We start from the raw sequence: 19,803 nt of genomic DNA on the forward strand, positions 1-19,803 counted from the left end.
GTTTGGGTAAGTAAATACAAAAGGGTTCGATTTTCCGAGGGGGTGGGTTACTCTCTTCATCGTGTCCAGGTGGGGAATTATTATTTTATTGTTGGGTGTATCTCTGGTCTTGTCTTTAGGGGGTCGGTAGAAAATTACGTTTGCTTTGTGAATTACTTTCTCAATTATATGGTCAGGATACTTTAAAGACGAAAGTTGCTTGCAAATTAGTTCAATTCTTTTTCCAGGAATTCTGGGGAACAAATTCGTAAGGCTCTTAAGAACAGGTTGCTAGCTACACCTATCTTGATAGTAATGTTGTGATAGCTAAAGTAGTGAATGTATGAAGGTGTGAACGTTGGTTTTCTGTATATGGTAAATTTGAATTCTGTCGTATCTCTGATTATTAAAACATCAAGAAAAGGAATTTTGTTGTCTGTTTCCCATTCAACTTTAAATTTGATGCTGGGCACTAATGCGTTTAATTTCGAGAGGAATTCATTAAAATTGCCCCACCTATTATCCCAAAATATTAGGATATCATCCACATATCTCATTCACAGCATGTTTTTGGGTTTTATTGCATTTATTACTGTAGTTTCAAAGTATTCCATGTACAGATTGGTTAGAACAGGACTTAAAGGACTACCCATACCACACCCGAATTTTTGCTTGTAGAATGATTCCCCGAATGAAAATACGTTATTAGATGCACATAATTCAACTAGCTTTATTATTTTGTCAAGCGCCAATGGGCAATTTTACCCTTAAAAACTGAAGAACGTCCTGTACTGGTACTTTAGTGAACAGGGAATCTACGTCAAGGCTTAAAAGTTTCATGTTGTGAAGTGGTATATGTGCTTCTCTGAATTTGTGACAAAAATCTTCAGAGGTTTAATTTGACTGGGAGAAAAAGTGCCTAAAAAAGGGGAAAGGAGGCCAGCTAACCATTTAGAAATTTTGTAATTGAAAGCTCCGGCACATGAAACGATGGGTCTGAATGGAAGATTGTCTTTGTGAGTTTTGGGAAGGCCATAAAAGTAGGGTAATTTAGGATTAAATACTTTAAATTTCTCTAATAGTTCAATACTCTTTTTGTCTTGGCCAATTACTCTTACTTTCCGAAGAAATTCTGTGGGAACGTTTTGGAGGGGATTTTTCGTCAGTTTTTCGTAAGTGTTTGTGTCGCTAAGGAGCTGGTTGATTTTGTCGAGATAGAAGTCTTTGTCCATTATTACGATTTTGCCGTCTTTGTCGGATCTACTTATTATAACATCTAACTTTTTTAGTGAGTGGATGGCTATCATGAATCTACGGGGAACAGGATATTTCTTATTTAAGTCAGTTAAAGCATTTAGTAACACTCTTTTAAACATATCTCTTCACGGTTGTAGTTTTTGTCAGATATGGATTTATCAAAAGCCACTATGAAGTCTAGGTTGTTTTTGCGGCCTGGCACAAGGGCAAAGGATAAGCCTAAATTTAAAACTAAATGTTGATTTACAGTAAGGGGGGTGTTGGATAAGTTTAAAACTTTGTCTTGTTGCTCAAGATTATTCCATGCGCTATTGTCTATTGGGTTATTTAACTTGCGTAAAAGTCTGTTGGAATGAGTCACGCTATTATAGGCAGCAATGTCGGAACAGAATGAAATCAGATACCTGTATATGTGGTCCGTAGTGAGGAGGCGAAGATTAGTACGAAGATGTCGTTTTTCGTATCGGTGATTCTTTCCTCCAGGAAAATCTTGTGTGATAGAGGGAATGGGTCTGATTGCAGAGTCCATCTCCCAAATCCGTACATTTTTGGTTGTACTTGTTCTTTGAGGCATTCTTCGAAAAAGTGTTTTTGATTTTTCAGCCGGTGTAGTCTGATCAGTTCTTTCTCAAACTTGCGAAAAATTGGCTTTACTTCTGGAAGTGAATGAAGAATCGTGGAAAGGAGGTTGAATTAAAAAGTGGGCTGAAAATGACTGGTAAAAATGTTTTGTAACAACAGAATTCCATCTAATAAAAGGAGCCCATAAAAACACCAAAATATAGAGAAAAAAGTACTATATTTCAGAGACTGCTGTCTCCCTATTCAGGTAGATGAATGAGAAAAGTTTACAGAAAAGGTGGTATTTATACCAAGAGGTCCATCCACAGGCAAGCCAATTTAGGTTACCCCCGCTGATAATCTTCTTTTAATCTAACACACAAGATTTTCCTGGAGGAAAGAATCACCGATACGAAAAACGACATCTTCGTACTAATCTTCGCCTCCTCACTACGGACCACATATACAGGTATCTGATTTCATTCTGTTCCGACATTGCTGCCTATAATAGCGTGACTCATTCCAACAGACTTTTACGCAAGTTAAATAACCCAATAGACAATAGCGTATGGAATAATCTTGAGCAACAAGACAAAGTTTTAAACTTATCCAACACCCCCCTTACTGTAAATCAACATTTAGTTTTAAATTTAGGCTTATCCTTTGCCCTTGTGCCAGGCCGCAAAAACAACCTAGACTTCATAGTGGCTTTTGATAAATTCATATCTGACAAAAACTACAACCGTGAAGAGATATGTTTAAAAGAGTGTTACTAAATGCTTTAACTGACTTAAATAAGAAATATCCTGTTCCCCGTAGATTCATGATAGCCATCCACTCACTAAAAAAGTTAGATGTTATAATAAGTAGATCCGACAAAGACAGCAAAATCGTAATAATGGACAAAGACTTCTATCTCGACAAAATCAACCAGCTCCTTAGCGATACAAACACTTACGAAAAACTGACGAAAAATCCCCTCCAAAACGTTCCCACAGAATTTCTTCGGAAAGTAAGATTAATTGGCCAAGACAAAAAGAGTATTGAACTATTAGAGAAATTTAAAGTATTTAATCCTAAATTACCCTACTTTTATGGCCTTCCCAAAACTCACAAAGACAATCTTCCATTCAGACCCATCGTTTCATGTGCCGGAGCTTTCAATTACAAAATTTCTAAATGGTTAGCTGGCCTCCTTTCCCCTTTTTTAGGCACTTTTTCTCCCAGTCAAATTAAACCTTTGAAGATTTTTGTCACAAATTCAGAGAAGCACATATACCACTTCACAACATAAAACTTTTAAGCCTTGACGTAGATTCCCTGTTCACTAAAGTACCAGTACAGGACGTTCTTCAGTTTTTAAGGGTAAAATTATCCCCCTTTTCAGATCATTTTCCATTGGCGCTTGACAAAATAATAAAGCTAGTTGAATTATGTACATCTAATAACGTATTTTCATCCGGGGAATCATTCTACAAGCAAAACTTCGGGTGTAGTATGGGTAGTCCTTTAAGTCCTATTCAAGCCAATCTGTACATGGAATACTTTGAAACTACAGTAATAAATGCAATAAAACCCAAAAACATGCTGTGGATGAGATATGTGGATGATATCCTAACATTTTGGGATAATAGGTGGGGCAATTTTAATGAATTCCTCTCGAAACTAAACGCATTAGTGCCCAGCATCAAATTTAAAGTTGAATGGGAAACAGACAACAAAATTCCTTTTCTTGATGTTTTAATAATCAGAGATACGACAGAATACAAATTTACCATATACAGAAAACCAACGTTCTCACTTTCATACATTCACTACTTTAGCTATCACGACATTACTATCAAGATAGGTGTAGCTAGCAACCTGTTCTTAAGAGCCTTACGAATTTGTTCCCCAGAATTCCTGGAAAAAGAATTTGAACTAATTCGCAAGCAACTTCCGTCTTTAAAGTATCCTGACCATATAATTGAGAAAGCAATTCACAAAGCAAACGTAATTTTTTACCGACCCCCTAAAGACAAGACAAGAGATACACCCAACAATAAAATAATAATTCCCCACCTGGACACGATTAAGAGAGTAACCCACCCCCTCGGAAAATCAAACCCTTTTGTATTTACTTACCCAAACACCCTAGCCAAATCCCTGATTAACGTCCAACAAAAGACATCTCCCAAGGACTCTGGGGTATACAAAATCCCATGCCAGGATTGTGACCAATCTTACATCGGATTTACAGGTAAATCACTTCCCCAGAGATTAATACAACACAAACGGTCAGTTAGGTATGGACAACAAAACTCGGCTATTTTCAACCATATATATGAACATAACCATAGAATAAACTGGAATTTGTCACGTGTAATTTATAGCAGCAACTGCCGGTGCAAGAATCAAATGATGGAATCGGCCTTAATAAAAGAGAGGCAGGTAATGAACATCTCAAAAGGAGCATGGATTTCAGATACGATCGACGTTTTCATTCAACCAACACTTAAGAAGATTAAAGGAAGATTATCAGCGGGGGTGACCTAAATTGGCTTGCCTGTAGATGGACCTCTTGGTATAAATACCACATTTTCTGTAAACTTTTCTCATTCATCTACCTGAAGAGGGAGACAGCAGTCTCTGAAATATAGTACTTTTTTCTCTATATTTTGGTGTTTTTATGGGCTCCTTTTATTAGATATATATTTATATATATATATATATATATATATATATATATATATATATATATATATATATATATATATATATATATATATATATATATATATATATATATATATATGTATATATATATATATATATATATATAGATATATATATATATATATATATATATATATATATATATATATATATATATATATATATATATATAGCTATATATAACTCTGCCAGAGAGAGAGAGAGAGAGAGAGAGAGAGAGAGAGAGAGAGAGAGAGATGTCTGTGCATGTGTACTCGTGTGTAAATATATATATCAATTCAAGCTACAAATGTCCTTTAATATCTAAATTCATATAATATAAAAATTTTTCCTCCATTTAATTAATGACCTCACGCAAAACAAAAAAATCATCCCCCCTCCAAAAAAATTGTTGTTAAATCATAACTCCCCACGACATTACCCAAATTGTATAAACCCCAATGTCATCTATTCGGCTTGTGAAACCCCAAAAATTCAGCCCCAAATATCCAATACAGGAATTATCACGTGTATATTATCACGTATCTCAGCTAAAACAAAAATTTGCCGTATTACAACACCTTCCCACGTAAAATGTTAACCCAGAAATCTTACGTCAAAATGCAGCAGATTTGCTCATAACAAGAAAAAAAACGGTAGAAGGAAATAAAAGAGAGAAAAAAACGTAAAAGCATTCCGCCACCAAATTGCAAAAAACAGAGAGCAAGAAAAAAAAATGCAGTTGCACGACCATATATTAATCACCACACCCAATTCTGTTCAATTTAGAGATATGTGTTAAACTCGACTGACCTGTTTTTTCCTCTAAGACTACAAATCTGTTTCCAATTTTCTCTACAATGACTTTAAAAGGCCCTTCAAACTTCGGGCCTAATTTGTAATTTAGTTCATTTCTCACGTTAAGTTTTAAAAATACCTTGTCTCCGACATTGATCTTGGGATCAGATGTTTTACTATTACTCTTCTGTACCATATCTCTGGTTGTGGATTCGAGATTACGGCTGAGACAAGCATGTATCTCTCTCGCTGTGGATATCAATGCCTCGATCGTATCCTCCCCATGATGAGGCATAGTTAGCAAATCAAATGTGCCTCGTGCTGGACAACCAAACAAAGCTTCAAAGGGGACATTTTAATGGCATCACTAACCATAGTGTTAATACTATGTCTAACAACATTAACATATCTGTCCCAATTCTTTCCTGTTTGCTCATTCGCACAACCCATTAGCCTCCGGTCTGTATGGAATAATTGTTACTTTCTGTATCCCCATGACCTCAGCTAAACATTCCAAGGTTTTGTTCACAAATTCCCTCCCATTGTCGGTTAATAGAACTTCGGGTGAGCCATATCTGCAAATGATACCATTGAAAAACGCTATGGCTACTTCTTCGGCCGTTTTATGCTTAAGTGGGAAAATTTCTACTATCCTTGTAAGTTCATTTATTATCACTAACAAGTACTTGTTCGCATATTTAGACTCACAAAAATTCCCCAGGATATCCATATGTATTCTCTGAAAAGGTCTACTCGGTATAGGATACGATCCTAATTTGCATGAAGTTGTCCTTGCAGGTTTACATGCGTTGCACACCGTACAATTCCTTACAAAATTTTCCACATCCTTCCCCATGTTTTTCCAAATGTATTTAGCACGAACCTCATCATACGTTTTTTCTATTCCCAAGTGTGGACTACCGAACATGCAATGAACTATATCCAAAACCACTGGAATTAGGACCTTCGGAATTACGATCTGTGTTGTATCTCCTTTACTTTCACTGGTTCTCAACTTATATTTAATTTTGCTAACCAGTAGATTACCTTCTAACTCCAAACCCGAAAAGGCAAATTATAACGTTTCCTGACTAATTCCCCTCCTAGAAACGCTTTTGCATCTGCTAAAATCTCTCCTTCATCTTGCCTTTACTCTATGAGAGGTATATCCCACTGTATGGCCTCGCTAGTGACTTGCGCAACTTGGAAACCTTCCGTGTCGTGAAAACTGCTGAGAGCATAAGCAACCACGTTAAATTTGCCCTCTACATATTTGAGCTTTACATCAAAACCTCTGATAGTTAAAAACCATCGCTCTCTTTTTGGCGATAAATTGGGTTTATTAAAAAAATCTAGTAATGGCTTGTGGTCTGTAAGAACTTCTACTTTATTCCCCATCAGTAACATTTTAAAATGAACTAAACTCGACACTATTGCAAAGGTTTCTTTATCTATGGTGGCCATGGACTTCTCATTGCTGCCCTTTGTCCTAAATTTCCTGCTATAAAAAGCTATAGGATGAAATTTCCCACCGAACTTTTGCATAAGGCAAGCACCTATACCTTCCTGGCTTGCATCAGTCACTAATGTAAAAGGTTCACTAAAATCTGGAAACTTCAAAACAGGGGGATTCATTAGCGCGTCCTTGAGCTTTTGAAAACTCTCCGCCTGGGGTTCCTTCCATTGAAATTGAACGTCTTCCCGCAATACATCAGTTAGGGGAGTGCCTATATTAAAGAACCCTTTCACAAACTCCTGAAGAGCCAGCGATACTTCAGGAATTACTTAATCTCTTGCTTTTGATCTGGGAGTGCGAAAATTCGCTATTGCTTTAATTTATTGCCATTTACTCTAACCCCCTCCTTAGATATGATGTGGCCTAGATATGTGATCTTTTTCAAGAACGAGCACTCGGCTAGCTTAATTTTCAACCCCGCTAATCCAAGCCTCCTAAGTACTTCTGTAAGTACTTCCAGGTGTTGCGCGATCGTGTCCATTGCGACCAGGATGTCATCCATATACACAAAAACATTTTTGCCCAATAACCGGTGCAAAACTGTGTTCACCAACCTGGTAAAGGTCATCGGACCGCCCGATAAACCGAAAGGCATTCGCGTAAATTCATAGTGTCCCTTGGGCACTGAAAAAGCGGTATATTCCTTGCTACTCTCACTAAGAGGGACCTGTAAGAAACCTTGCGCCAAATCAATTGAGCTATAAATATTATGTCCCCCAATTTAAACAAAAAAGATCTGGTATGCAGACGACTGGATAGTGGTTAGGGATCGTCTTCTCATTTAAACGTCTAAAATCGACGTATACACGGACAGAACCGTCTTTCTTAGGCACCGCTAACAAGGGAAAGTTGTAAGGAGACAGCCTAGGTCTAATGATTCCTTCTTCTTCCCATCTATTAACCTCTTTCTCTGTTCTCGATTTTGAAAGGTATGCGATATGCAGGAATTATTAATAGGTTTTGAGCCACTCTCCAAATGTTTACCTTAGCTCTAACACTTAGTCAAACCCCAATTTTACACCTTGTAAGGCTACCGTATACCCAAATTCTGCCAAGAGCCCGCTTATTGCTTCAACGTGTTCGCTATAATCCACATTAACTAAATGTTCTCTAAATATTCGTTTCCTTGATTGCATTTCTGCCTCCGAAAACTCAGGTTTCCCCTCTACGATAGCCACTGAACCACTATCACAACTCCAATCTTGGAAATCCGATATATATGTATTCTTCTGGTATCTCCTAACTGTATCATTACAGTTTAGCAACTCTAACCACGTAAACCCATCCTTGGATACACTGTTCACCGATGCCGTGCTAACAACCCCTCTCCTCTAAGCTTTTCGCTATTTTCAATAACACACACATCTGTGGGTTTTCTCATTTCCTTCAATGTAACTTTTACCATAGTCTTCGAACCAGGTAGTAACATAATATCTTCGGATAAAACACCTCTATATTTGTGGTTAGTACCTCCCCTTTCCACCACCCCATACACATTACCACCCTCAGTATCATCCCCAGCATTGTTAGTATCAGAAATAACATCAATATTAGTATGAACATCACCATCCAAAGTATCATCACCACCAATGTTATCACTGTGAACTCTGATAGAACCTCCGTAATCATTTCCCATATCAGCAACGTGGGTTTTAATATTACCTTTCTCATAACACTCGTATCACCACCATTAATATCACCGAGCACATCTCCTTTTTCAATAACCTCTATGTCCTCCATTCTATTCACGTCCTCATAAGGCAGAAAAACACCTGGTATCCCGACTGTTATCCCATTAACACCCGCATGGATCGAAATCTTGTGTCTTCTACAAGCAGGAAGTTCCTCGCTGGACGAGTGGTTTTCGCTCTCGGCTGCCAATCCGATGGTCCGAGGTTCGATTCCCAGCTTGGCCAACGCGGAATCAGAGGAATTTATTTCTGGTGATAGAAATTCATTTCTCGATATAGTGTGGTTCGGATCCCACAATAAGCTGTAGGTCCCGTTGCTAGGTGACCAATTGGTTCCTAGCCACGTAATAATATCTAATCCTTCCGGCCAGCCCTAGGAGAGCTGTTAATTAGCTCAGTGGTCTGGTAAAACTAAGATATACTTAACTATTATCTGCAAGCAGAATGACCCAGCAAAAGTCTGTTGCCCAATGCAATTCCTTTTATTACCAAAAAAGGTTCTGTTAACACTCTGTCATCGAGAGTAAACTGTATTTGAACACAACCCAGGGTATTTAATCTATGGGCTTTCACATCACACACCGTCTCCGTTGAGGGTTGCAAAGGGTAATTGGAAAACATGGATTGATACAAATTATAGTCCATTAGATTTATTGATGCCCCCGAGTCTATAAATATTGGGATATCCACATCCCCTACTGTTCCATAGACTATAGGCTTGGGCTCTGGGGCGTCCCCCACGAGACCACAATGGCATTTACCAATCACCTGTACCCTTTTTGTTGATCGGGCTCCCAAAAATTTCACCGATCCCTTTGCCCTCTGGTTTGACCTGCCTGGGAAGTTCTCACATTATAATTACCAGAACTCTTGTGGTGTAGGTCTTGCATCTCTCTGTATCTAAGATGGACAAGACTGCCAATAATAATCGGTACCCTTACACATTCCCCAATAAGTAACCTTACACAATTTCTTTGGATGCCCTGGTTTATTGCAGTTGAAACAGCGCAACTGCTGTTGCTTTTGATCCATCGATCTTTTGTTATATTCAACTTTTGCGCACAGACGGGGAGGAGAAAATTCTGTGTCTCTTTGCACTCTATCCCTTGGGCCTGTCCCATTAAAAATTGTGCTATCTATAGTGGGACATTTAGACATATGTTTCTCAATTTGGGCATAAAGTAATTCTTCATCTGAAGTAGGTTCAATCTTTTCATCAAAGCTATTCACTATCACATCCGGTACATCATGCAAGAGCAGGGAAAAATAGATCAGTTTATGAATGTTATCCAGAGAGACATTACTCCCTGCAGCCCATTTAGATGTCTTCAATTTTCCTACCCAATCTGCCACTGCGTCAAAAAGTTTTGAACTATGTTCTACAAGGCTATCAGTGCCCTTCCGTAGTTTATAAAGACCCCAAAGGTCCCTCACCATATCTCCGTGTTCCTTTGAGCCATAAGCTGTTTTCAAAAATGCTTGCAAATCCGTCCAGGTATGACATTTTGTAAATTGGAAACTCCAGTAACGATGGGAGAGGTCTCCCATATTAAAATCTAGCAAGCTTTCGCCTCTCTAAATGCCTCTATATCGTCCAATATATTCTTTCCCGCTAAATAATTATTAACTCCGTCAATAAAAATTTGGACAGGTTGTGCTACAACGCCATCTACCATCCCTCTAAATGGACTCACGCCAGCACTCACGTTCGTTACATGACGTAGTAGCGTTGTAGTTCTCTAAGTATCCGCCATCTTTCTCTGTTTCCAAAAGCTATTTTGTTCTATAAGATTCCCTGATCTCAATAATTTCAATGTATTTAAACACACAAAGCCCAATCCAGAAAAATTAACACAAATTTTCCCTCAATAATGGATAACAAAAGGCAAACGCGCCCCATGCCCAGTATATTATCCCACGAAAGCAAAAAAAAAAAAAAAAAAAAAAAAAAAAAAAAAAAAAAAAAAGGGAGGGGATAGAAAAAGAAAAAAAAATGCAAAAGGCTTACTATGTGCTACACCCCGGCGACCGTCTTGCACACCAGCTCTCGCTCTCTCTCTCTCTCTCTCTCTCTCTCTCTCTCTCTCTCTCTCTCTCTCTCTCAGGGCGTGCCTCGCAACAAAAAACTCTGCTCGAGTAAATTCACCACAAACAAACAAAAGGAATATAAACAACAACAAAAAAGTAAAAAAAGAAATATAAAAGATAAAAAGAAGAAAATAAGAAAGAAAACTTTAAAATACACTCACATCTTCATATGACTGGAAACCGAATTCGTATACGCACCGCAAATATGAATGAACTATTTACCACACTTGTGAAACACTTTAATACGTTGAAAATTAAACTTTTCCCCTTCACGTTTTAAAACAATGGTATTTAAGAATCCCAAGATGGCTGACATTGACTTAGCCTGAGAGACGAATAGCTTCTCCCTGTCCAACCCATTGAATCAGCAAAAAGAGCCACGAGTTGCCTGTGACATGATTGTAACCCCTTTTCCTACCAAAAAAAAACATCTATGTCTAACTGGTCACCAGTCTCTTCGTTAGCGTACCTACAGCTTATAAAATATATAAAAAGCCTCTTAAACCGCCTGCACCACTCTTAACCCCCCCCCCCCTTTTATTAAAAGTACACAAATTGGAAACCCTTACCTGTTGTCAATGGTGCCCTCTGTCTGCAACCATGTCGTTAGGCTATTAAGATCTCGTAAGTACTAAAATATACTATTTATTACCCAAAGCAGTTGAATATAGAATAGAACAAAATGATTAAACAAAGGCATAATGACAGAAAACCCAAATCTGCCAGAAAGAAAAACTTAGTAAGGTTAACATTCTACCTCCTGACTAGAATTCACTCCCAGACCCAAAATGTCAATAAGTTCATCAAATTAGTCAGGTTAGAGATTCCTGTCTCTAGTTACCATGAATAGGACCATATGTAATAAAGATAATAATGGATAAGAGATACACTTCACACATCAATCTTTTCAAAGTATTTAAGTAAAGAGTGTATTTCAGACTTCTCTCTCTTTTCAAAGGTAACGGTTTTCTAAGTCTTACAAAATATGTGTCATACCTTTACGATGGGGGTGGGGGTTTTCTCTCCCGACAACCTGACGTGTACCAACTGACTCTTTGTGCTCACCAAAAGGAATGGGACTTTCGCAAGTGCCTTGGTCTATTAGCCCTGTACTTCCATACAAATGAATGTACATGCTCGACGCTAAGACAAGCGATCCTCTTGATTAAACGCTTATGTACCAAAAATTCCTTCACTCAAGTAAGCTGCCCTTACAGCCTGTCTCCAAGCAAGACACAATGTAAGTGTATATATATATATATATATATATATATATATATATATATATATATATATATATATATATATATATATATATATATATATATATATATATATATATATATATATATATATATATATATATATATATATATATATATATATATATATATATATATATAATATATATATATATATATATATATATATATATATATATATATATATATATATATATATAGGGTTCCTTGGGATGAGGAAAATTGTGTCAGGGGTTCCTCTAGGTGCCGAAGGTTCGGAACCATTGTGTTAGATAAATACAAAGGATATAGAAAGAATGGAAATATTTATTAAATATATCACGATATTGTGTAATACGGGTCAATAGTAGCCTACTATACTAGTCTAGACATTAATTATCAGGGCTTGCCCTTCCCCCTGCCCACCTGTTAGAGTGTGTCTGTCTGGGGGAAACCACCTACTAAAATGTCTGTCATCACCATCACAGCTTTCTAGGATATGAAGTGCTATTGTAGTACAAATTTTAGTTGGTATCTCCAGTGTTGGATGCAGTTCCTGTCTCCCCCTCCCCCTCTCCACACTCGTTGTGGGGTGTCTGTGAGGGGGCAACCACCCACTAAAATGTCTGGTATTACCATCACAGCATTCTAGGATGTGCAGTGCTTTGTTGCACAAATTTTACTTGGTATCTCCTATGTTGGATGGAGATCCTGTCCCCCTCCCCTTCCCCCTCCCCCCCACTCGTTGTGGGGTGTCTGTCAGGGGGTAACACCAACTAAAATGGTTCTTATTACCACTGCAGTACTCTAGGATGTACAGTACTGTTGTAGTACAAATTTTACTTGGTATCTCCAAAGTTGGATGCGATCCTGTCTCCCCCTCCTCACTCGTTGTGGGGCGTCGTTCAGATGGGGGTAACCACACACTAAAATGTGTCTGCCATTACCACCACAGTATTTAGAATGTGCAGTGCGTATTGTAGTGTAAATTTTACTCGGTATCTCCAAGTTGGATCTAGATCCAATTAACCCACCCTTTTCAGTGCGTCTGTCAGGGGAACTCACCCTCCCAAAATGTCTGTCACTGGTCATTCTATAATCAGTAGTCTATCAGGATATAATTAGATATCAGTTTTCAGCTGGTATTTCTCCTATGTTTGGGATCTAGACCCACCCAAATCTAATCAAACCAAATTAAGTGGTGCTTGTTTAAGGTTTCACAGACACCAAGTATAAATCTTTAAATACCAGAAGGGGTTACAGTCTGTTAATCCCGCTCGTTTGTTGCACTTCAATGGTCCGGGTCTGCTGGATTAAATAGTCAATCAAAGAGCAATTAGCACCAGGTTGGTTGGGGAAAATAGCAGTTTTACAAAGGTGGTTTCTGAAAATTTTACGATGGGCCCAGAAGCAGGCAGCTGAAAATTCAGCAGCCGAAAATCTTCGCTGAATTTGTTTTCTGCCCAAACAGCCACTAACTACCATTATACTAATTGAAGTTAACTCTCACGCATTCTTGGTTTTTAGTTTATTTTAATATGTAATAATCATTATAGACATATATATATATAGTTAGATTATATATTATAGATAATATTATAATATATTATATTATATGTATTTATATACTATATAATATATTATATTTACCGTAATTGTAATAACTGAATTACAAAGAATTTGTTTGAGGAAAGTGATAAATCCATACAAATAAAAGGTATAAGCCACCCGAGGGAAAAATAAACAACGGAGTGGTTTTCGCCAAGAACTCTTTTGACGTTCAACCGTCCTTTACCTTAGGCCAGATGAACTTGCTAAGTAAAGGACGTTAAAACGTCGAAAGAATCTTACGGAAACTCCGTTGTCTTTAGTTTTTCCCCTCGTTGGCTTTATACCTTTATTTATATATTGTGTCTATATTATATATTATAATAATATATATATATATATTATAATTATAATATATATATCATATAAATATTATATATATTATATATATATATACTACACTATCATATATATACTCATATAAATATATTAACTGATATATATACATCTATAGATTAATATATAATATATATATATGTTTTCTTTATATTATACATAATATATATATAGTAATCATATAATATAATATATATATATAACTATATAATCATATACTTATATATATGTATCTCCATAGAAATAGATTATATCTATTATAGATATATAATATCGATATATACGCTATCCTTAGATATAATATATATATATTATATATTATAGATTATTCCTATCTATTACGATATACTCATCTATATACTATATATATTATATTCTATATATATATCATATCGAGATATCGGATAATATATATAATATATATATATATATATATATATATATATAGAGATATATATATATACTATATATCATATATATTCCTACTATATCTACTCTATTATATATATCTTAATATTATATATCATTATTATTATATATATATATATCTCTTATCTCTATATATCCAGTATATCTATATTTTTATATAAATTTATATACCTATATCTATTATATCTGATCCCCGCTATATATATCTATATCTATATATATCACTATATATTATCATATCTATATATATATATTATATATATATAATACCTATCGATATATATATATATCGATTATTACTATATATATATCATATTACATATATATTTATATTCTTATTTTCTATACACACATTTAGCTTCAAGAAAACCAATACTTTTGGTTTTTTGTCGTTTAGAATCACCCGAAATTGACCTCACTTGACAGGAGTAAAACATTTTTTCATACTTTGGTGCCATTTTGTATTAAAAATCCATTAGTAAATTAATCTTAACAACCAAACCAAAGATTTAGAATATGAAAATAAATTTTAGGAGATTTGTTGTGACAAACGTGTTTACCATCCTGAAGGAGAGATGAGCTTTCGTAAAAGCAAAAATAACACCGGACAATGTTTATTATCACACCACACAAGGCACACACACACCCACCACAACACACCCGACACACACATAGATATATTATCATACTATATATGTATATATAATATATATCATTATATATGATATATAATCATAATATTATTATATATTATTTAAAACAAAAAATATCTATATATACTACCTTATATTCATTACATATATATTATATAAATCTATAATATTATATATTCTATATCTATAAATAATAGAGATATATAATATATATATATATACTTATATAGATATAGATACATATATACCATAATATTAGTATATTATAGACTTATATATAATATATATATATATATATATAGATAGATATTATTAATATACTTATATATATATATATATATATACTATATATATATATATATATAGAATATATACATATATATACTATATTATATATATATATATATATTATATACATCTATATATCATATATCATATATATATAGATATATCATATATATAGATATATATATATATATTATATATATATACCATATATATTTATTCCCCACCCCCCTCAACATATTCTATATATTATATTACTAGATATAGATATATTATTATATATAATCGTATATATATTATATATATTATATTATATATACATTTATATAATTATATATATAGCGTTTATTCTTTCCTGCTTATCTTGAGTATTAGGCAGCAATTGTTATGTCGGTCGGAATATTTAACTATTTGTATGATTTAACTGCCTGTTAGCGCACCACCACTCTTGCCATAAACCCTCCGTACGTACTATAATAACATGAAGTACAAAGAGAGTGGCTTTCGAGTCAGCAAGAGCACGCCCATTCCGTTAATGGGAAAGGTTTTTTCTTACACCGACCAATTATGCAATTCCGTATCAGGAAAACGTAGAATCAATTAATCTAGAAGGACGTAATGAAGATTCCAAATGCGTAATCAATCACACATACAGAGAGAGATGGAAGATAAAGAGAGAAGGAGAGGAGAGAGAACTTAGTGCGTGTGCCTGAAGCACGAAAGAAAATTAAAGTGGTTTGTAGAAAGTGGTAGCGTGAAATACTATAATTACATATATATAAACCATATAAAACAATAAATAAATAAATAAATAATATATATATATATATATATTATATATATATATATTATATAATATATCTCGATGTGTGTGTAATTGTATTATTTATATGTATATAATATATAATATGATTATTATATATAATATAATTAACCTATAGATATATCATATTAATGATTTATATATATAGTAAATCATACCATACTACTATATACATATATATAGATATGATATATATATATATATATTAGATATAGATATATATATATAAGTTTATATATATAATTATTAAGTATATATATTATTCGATAAGAAAAAAAAAACATTTATAAACCCCTTTCAATTTTTCATTCGTGTTTCAGCACCGCCTAACTAATGCTCTCTCCTCTCTCGCTCATCTCTCTCCATCCTCTCTCATTCTCGGTCTCTGTTCTCTCTCTCTTCTCTCTCTCATTTCTCATTTGTAATGTTGACCTAATTTGCGTTTGGAATATTCATTTCCTACGTTTCCTGCTACGGAATTCATTAATGGTTGCGTAAGACAAACCTTTCCCCATTCACTGAAGTGCGCTTGCTAACCTAAGAAAGCACTCCCTTTCTTCTATACGAAACATTACGACTAAGGTATGGCCAAGAGGGTGGGCGCTAACTACAGGGCGTTAAAATCTTCAAAATATTAATATCCGACATTGCTATACTGCTAATACTCTATATAACATATGGCATATATTGTATATATATATATATTATCTATATATATAATAATATATATTATATATATATATATAATATATAATAATATAGTAATATTATATTATATAATATAATAATATAATATCTATATTAGTAGATATATATATATATATATTATATATAGTAATTATATATAGTATATAATATATATATATATTATTATATATATATTACATATATTTACATATCTACTTAGATATATATATCTATAATCTATATATAATATATATATATATATCTATTATTAGTTAATATATATTATAAAATGTATATATATATATATAGATATAATATATATAGGTAATATACAACTCATCATTATCATCATCATCATCTCATCCATCATGGCTATTTCACTCCGATCACTCGATTCGAGTATGAATGCTTCTGGTGATGTGGTTTATTGATTGGGGTTCTTATGTAGCTAATGAGAACCAATTCTTCTCGAGCCACATCAGTCTGGTCACAATTTGGGGCATGTGTTGTTAGGTGGGAGGTGGAGGCTTTTGGGATGGCCCTGACGAGCTTGTTCTTGCAGCTCTACGGTTCCGTCCAGGATGCTGCTTTACTGTTCTCTTTCAATAGGTTTTTTGAATTCCGATCTTTTTCACTTTAATTCTCCAAGCAGATCGCTCCACTCCACTGCAATCCGGTCTCCCTCCATGTTTTATAGTTAATGTCACATAGTTTTAAGGTGTCTTTTAAGCTGTCATTTTGAATCTCCTTCCTTGGTTTTGCCAACATTTCGAGTTCCGTCACCTTAGCTCTGAGTAAACGAAAGGCTGCTTTAGGTAAGGCGGCTGTTCTGCCATTCTGACAACCAGGCCCTGCCCATCTCCCAAACTGGCTTTTTATTTTTATAATTGGCCCTCAATACTGATGGCAGTCCAGCCCTCTTCACGAACCGCTTACATTTAGTCGGTGCGGCGGTCCTTCCCAGTTAATTCTCAAGATGTTTTCGCAAGGGACACCGGCTAATGGAATTTCTTCAAGGGCTTTAACATGGCGTCCTGTAAGTTGTCGCAGGTTTTTCGGAACCTTAAATGAAGGGTAGGTAGTGGACTATTGCCTGATATACCTTTATTTTGGTGTTACAACACGTCAAGTTCATGATCATCAAAACTCTTCGTTGCCGTAGTTTTTTTCCAAAAGCTGAGGTTAGCACCATCTTAGATGATATTGAACTTCCATCATCTATATTTACATTTGAAGATAGATGGAAACTTGCTTGAGGGTAATGGGAAGCGGGTCTACAGTTCCTAGAGCTTCTTCTCCATTTAATTTTTCTATAGTAGGTGCAAGAAACACTTATTGGCTTCAGTTTGGGGGTGGCTTGATATAATACCTTGGGTTTTTCTGATGTTGATGGAAAGTCCAAGAACGGGAGAAATAAGCATTTGCAAATGCATTCAGTAAATAAAATTTTGCAGATCATTTTTAGTTTGACGCACAGACAGCGTTGTCGTCTGCATACTGAAGCTCAACAATAGCAGTAACAGTTGACTTTAGGTTCCTTGCCTTTTTGGTTAAAAACAAAAAAAAAAAAAAAGCCTGGTTGAGATTGAATATTCCTCCCATCTTGTTCTGTGTCATCGATGGAGATACCTGGAGGCAATTCATCTTGAAAACTACGGTGCAAAACAACAGTTTATAAATATGGAAAAACAAGGTATGGAGGTCAGCGACAACAACCCTGTTTTTACACCTGACCCTAACTGAAAGGTTCAGTTAAACAACGGCTACCATTAAGCCATTACGGTCACTGACATATTTATCATGTAGTTAGCCTTCAGGGATCTTTTATTGGAACTTTGGTTGGGCATCCCATAGCTAGAATAGTATCTCCCCAGAGCAGGCTCAACGCCTTGACACTTGTCAAAAAAAGTAAGCTTAGTCAGGTTCCCCCCCCAATGAAATCCCATGTAAATGGGTTTTTTTTTGTTATTCTCGACATTTTTCTTAGAAGAAGCAACTGCCTCGCCGAGAATAAAACCATGTCCGGTTGTAGCCACGAGCAGGTTCTGAACCACACTGAGACTAAGCTAGAGGTGTTAGTTCCTTGTTTGTAAAGAATTCTTGCTAAGACCTTTCCAGCTGGCTGACAGGTAGGGTAATTCCTCTGTAATTTCCACAAACTGATTGGTCCCACCACTTTTTTATTATTATCTTGATGTTTAATTCCATCTATGAGTTTTCATTTGGCAATTCCTCATGCCATCCAGATTTTTTCAATTAGTTTGGTGAAGTTGACGATGTATTGGTTTGGGGGTCCTCCATATTTTAAATATATTTCGGCAGGAATTTGTTCGTGTCCTGCAGCCTTTGTTGTTCTTCATTAGAGAGAAATAGCCAACTCCACTTCACTCTAGAAGTTTTGGTACCATTGCAAGCGTCATAATCCCAGTGGAGACAAGTGGAGTTTGTTTGTAGTACCATCCTCGTCTATCACAGGGTCCTCTTTAAATTAGAGTTTCTTTCAAAATGTTTTCCTTCCCGAACGACATGGGGACTCATAACTTGTTTTTTCGAAGGAGCCGAGTGCCGTCTTGACTACGTTAATGGTGCTAGCCCTTGGTAACTTGGCCCAAATTATAGTTTTCATTCCAACTTGAAAAGGCTTGCTCATGTCATTTCTGTCAAAGAAGGACTTGGAGCTTCATTTGGCTTTGTCATCGTCAACCACTTATTTTTTATTCCCTTGTGGTATTGTTTTGTATCTGAGCTTTTTGCCGTGCAGTGTATTTTCTTTTTTGTTTCAGACTTTTATGTCATTGGAGATGTTCAAACAGATATTTTTCTGGGCCTTTTGAATAAGATCTTTGAATAGCTTGCATCCATTCTGATCAAACCAATATTGATGTTTCGTATTTCTTTAGACCAACTGATTCGTTTACATGATCTAGTTACGGAATCCATTAAATTTACCTTCCAGTTGAATCAACGTTAAACTTTCAGTCGCTTTAAGTGCATGTTGCGTTTCTCCTTTTTTAGTCAATATCTTTCATTCTAATACATGAGTTATTCAGTTTCCCGGTGGGCAGTCCAGCAGACTTCGGATCCTTTGTCACAGATCTTGTAAGTAATACGATCCTTTTGATCACGAGATCTTACTAATAATGTAATCTAAGAGGAT

This window comes from Macrobrachium nipponense, chromosome 12 (assembly GCF_015104395.2).
Source record: "Macrobrachium nipponense isolate FS-2020 chromosome 12, ASM1510439v2, whole genome shotgun sequence".
In the NCBI taxonomy this organism is placed as follows: Eukaryota; Metazoa; Arthropoda; class Malacostraca; order Decapoda; family Palaemonidae; genus Macrobrachium; species Macrobrachium nipponense.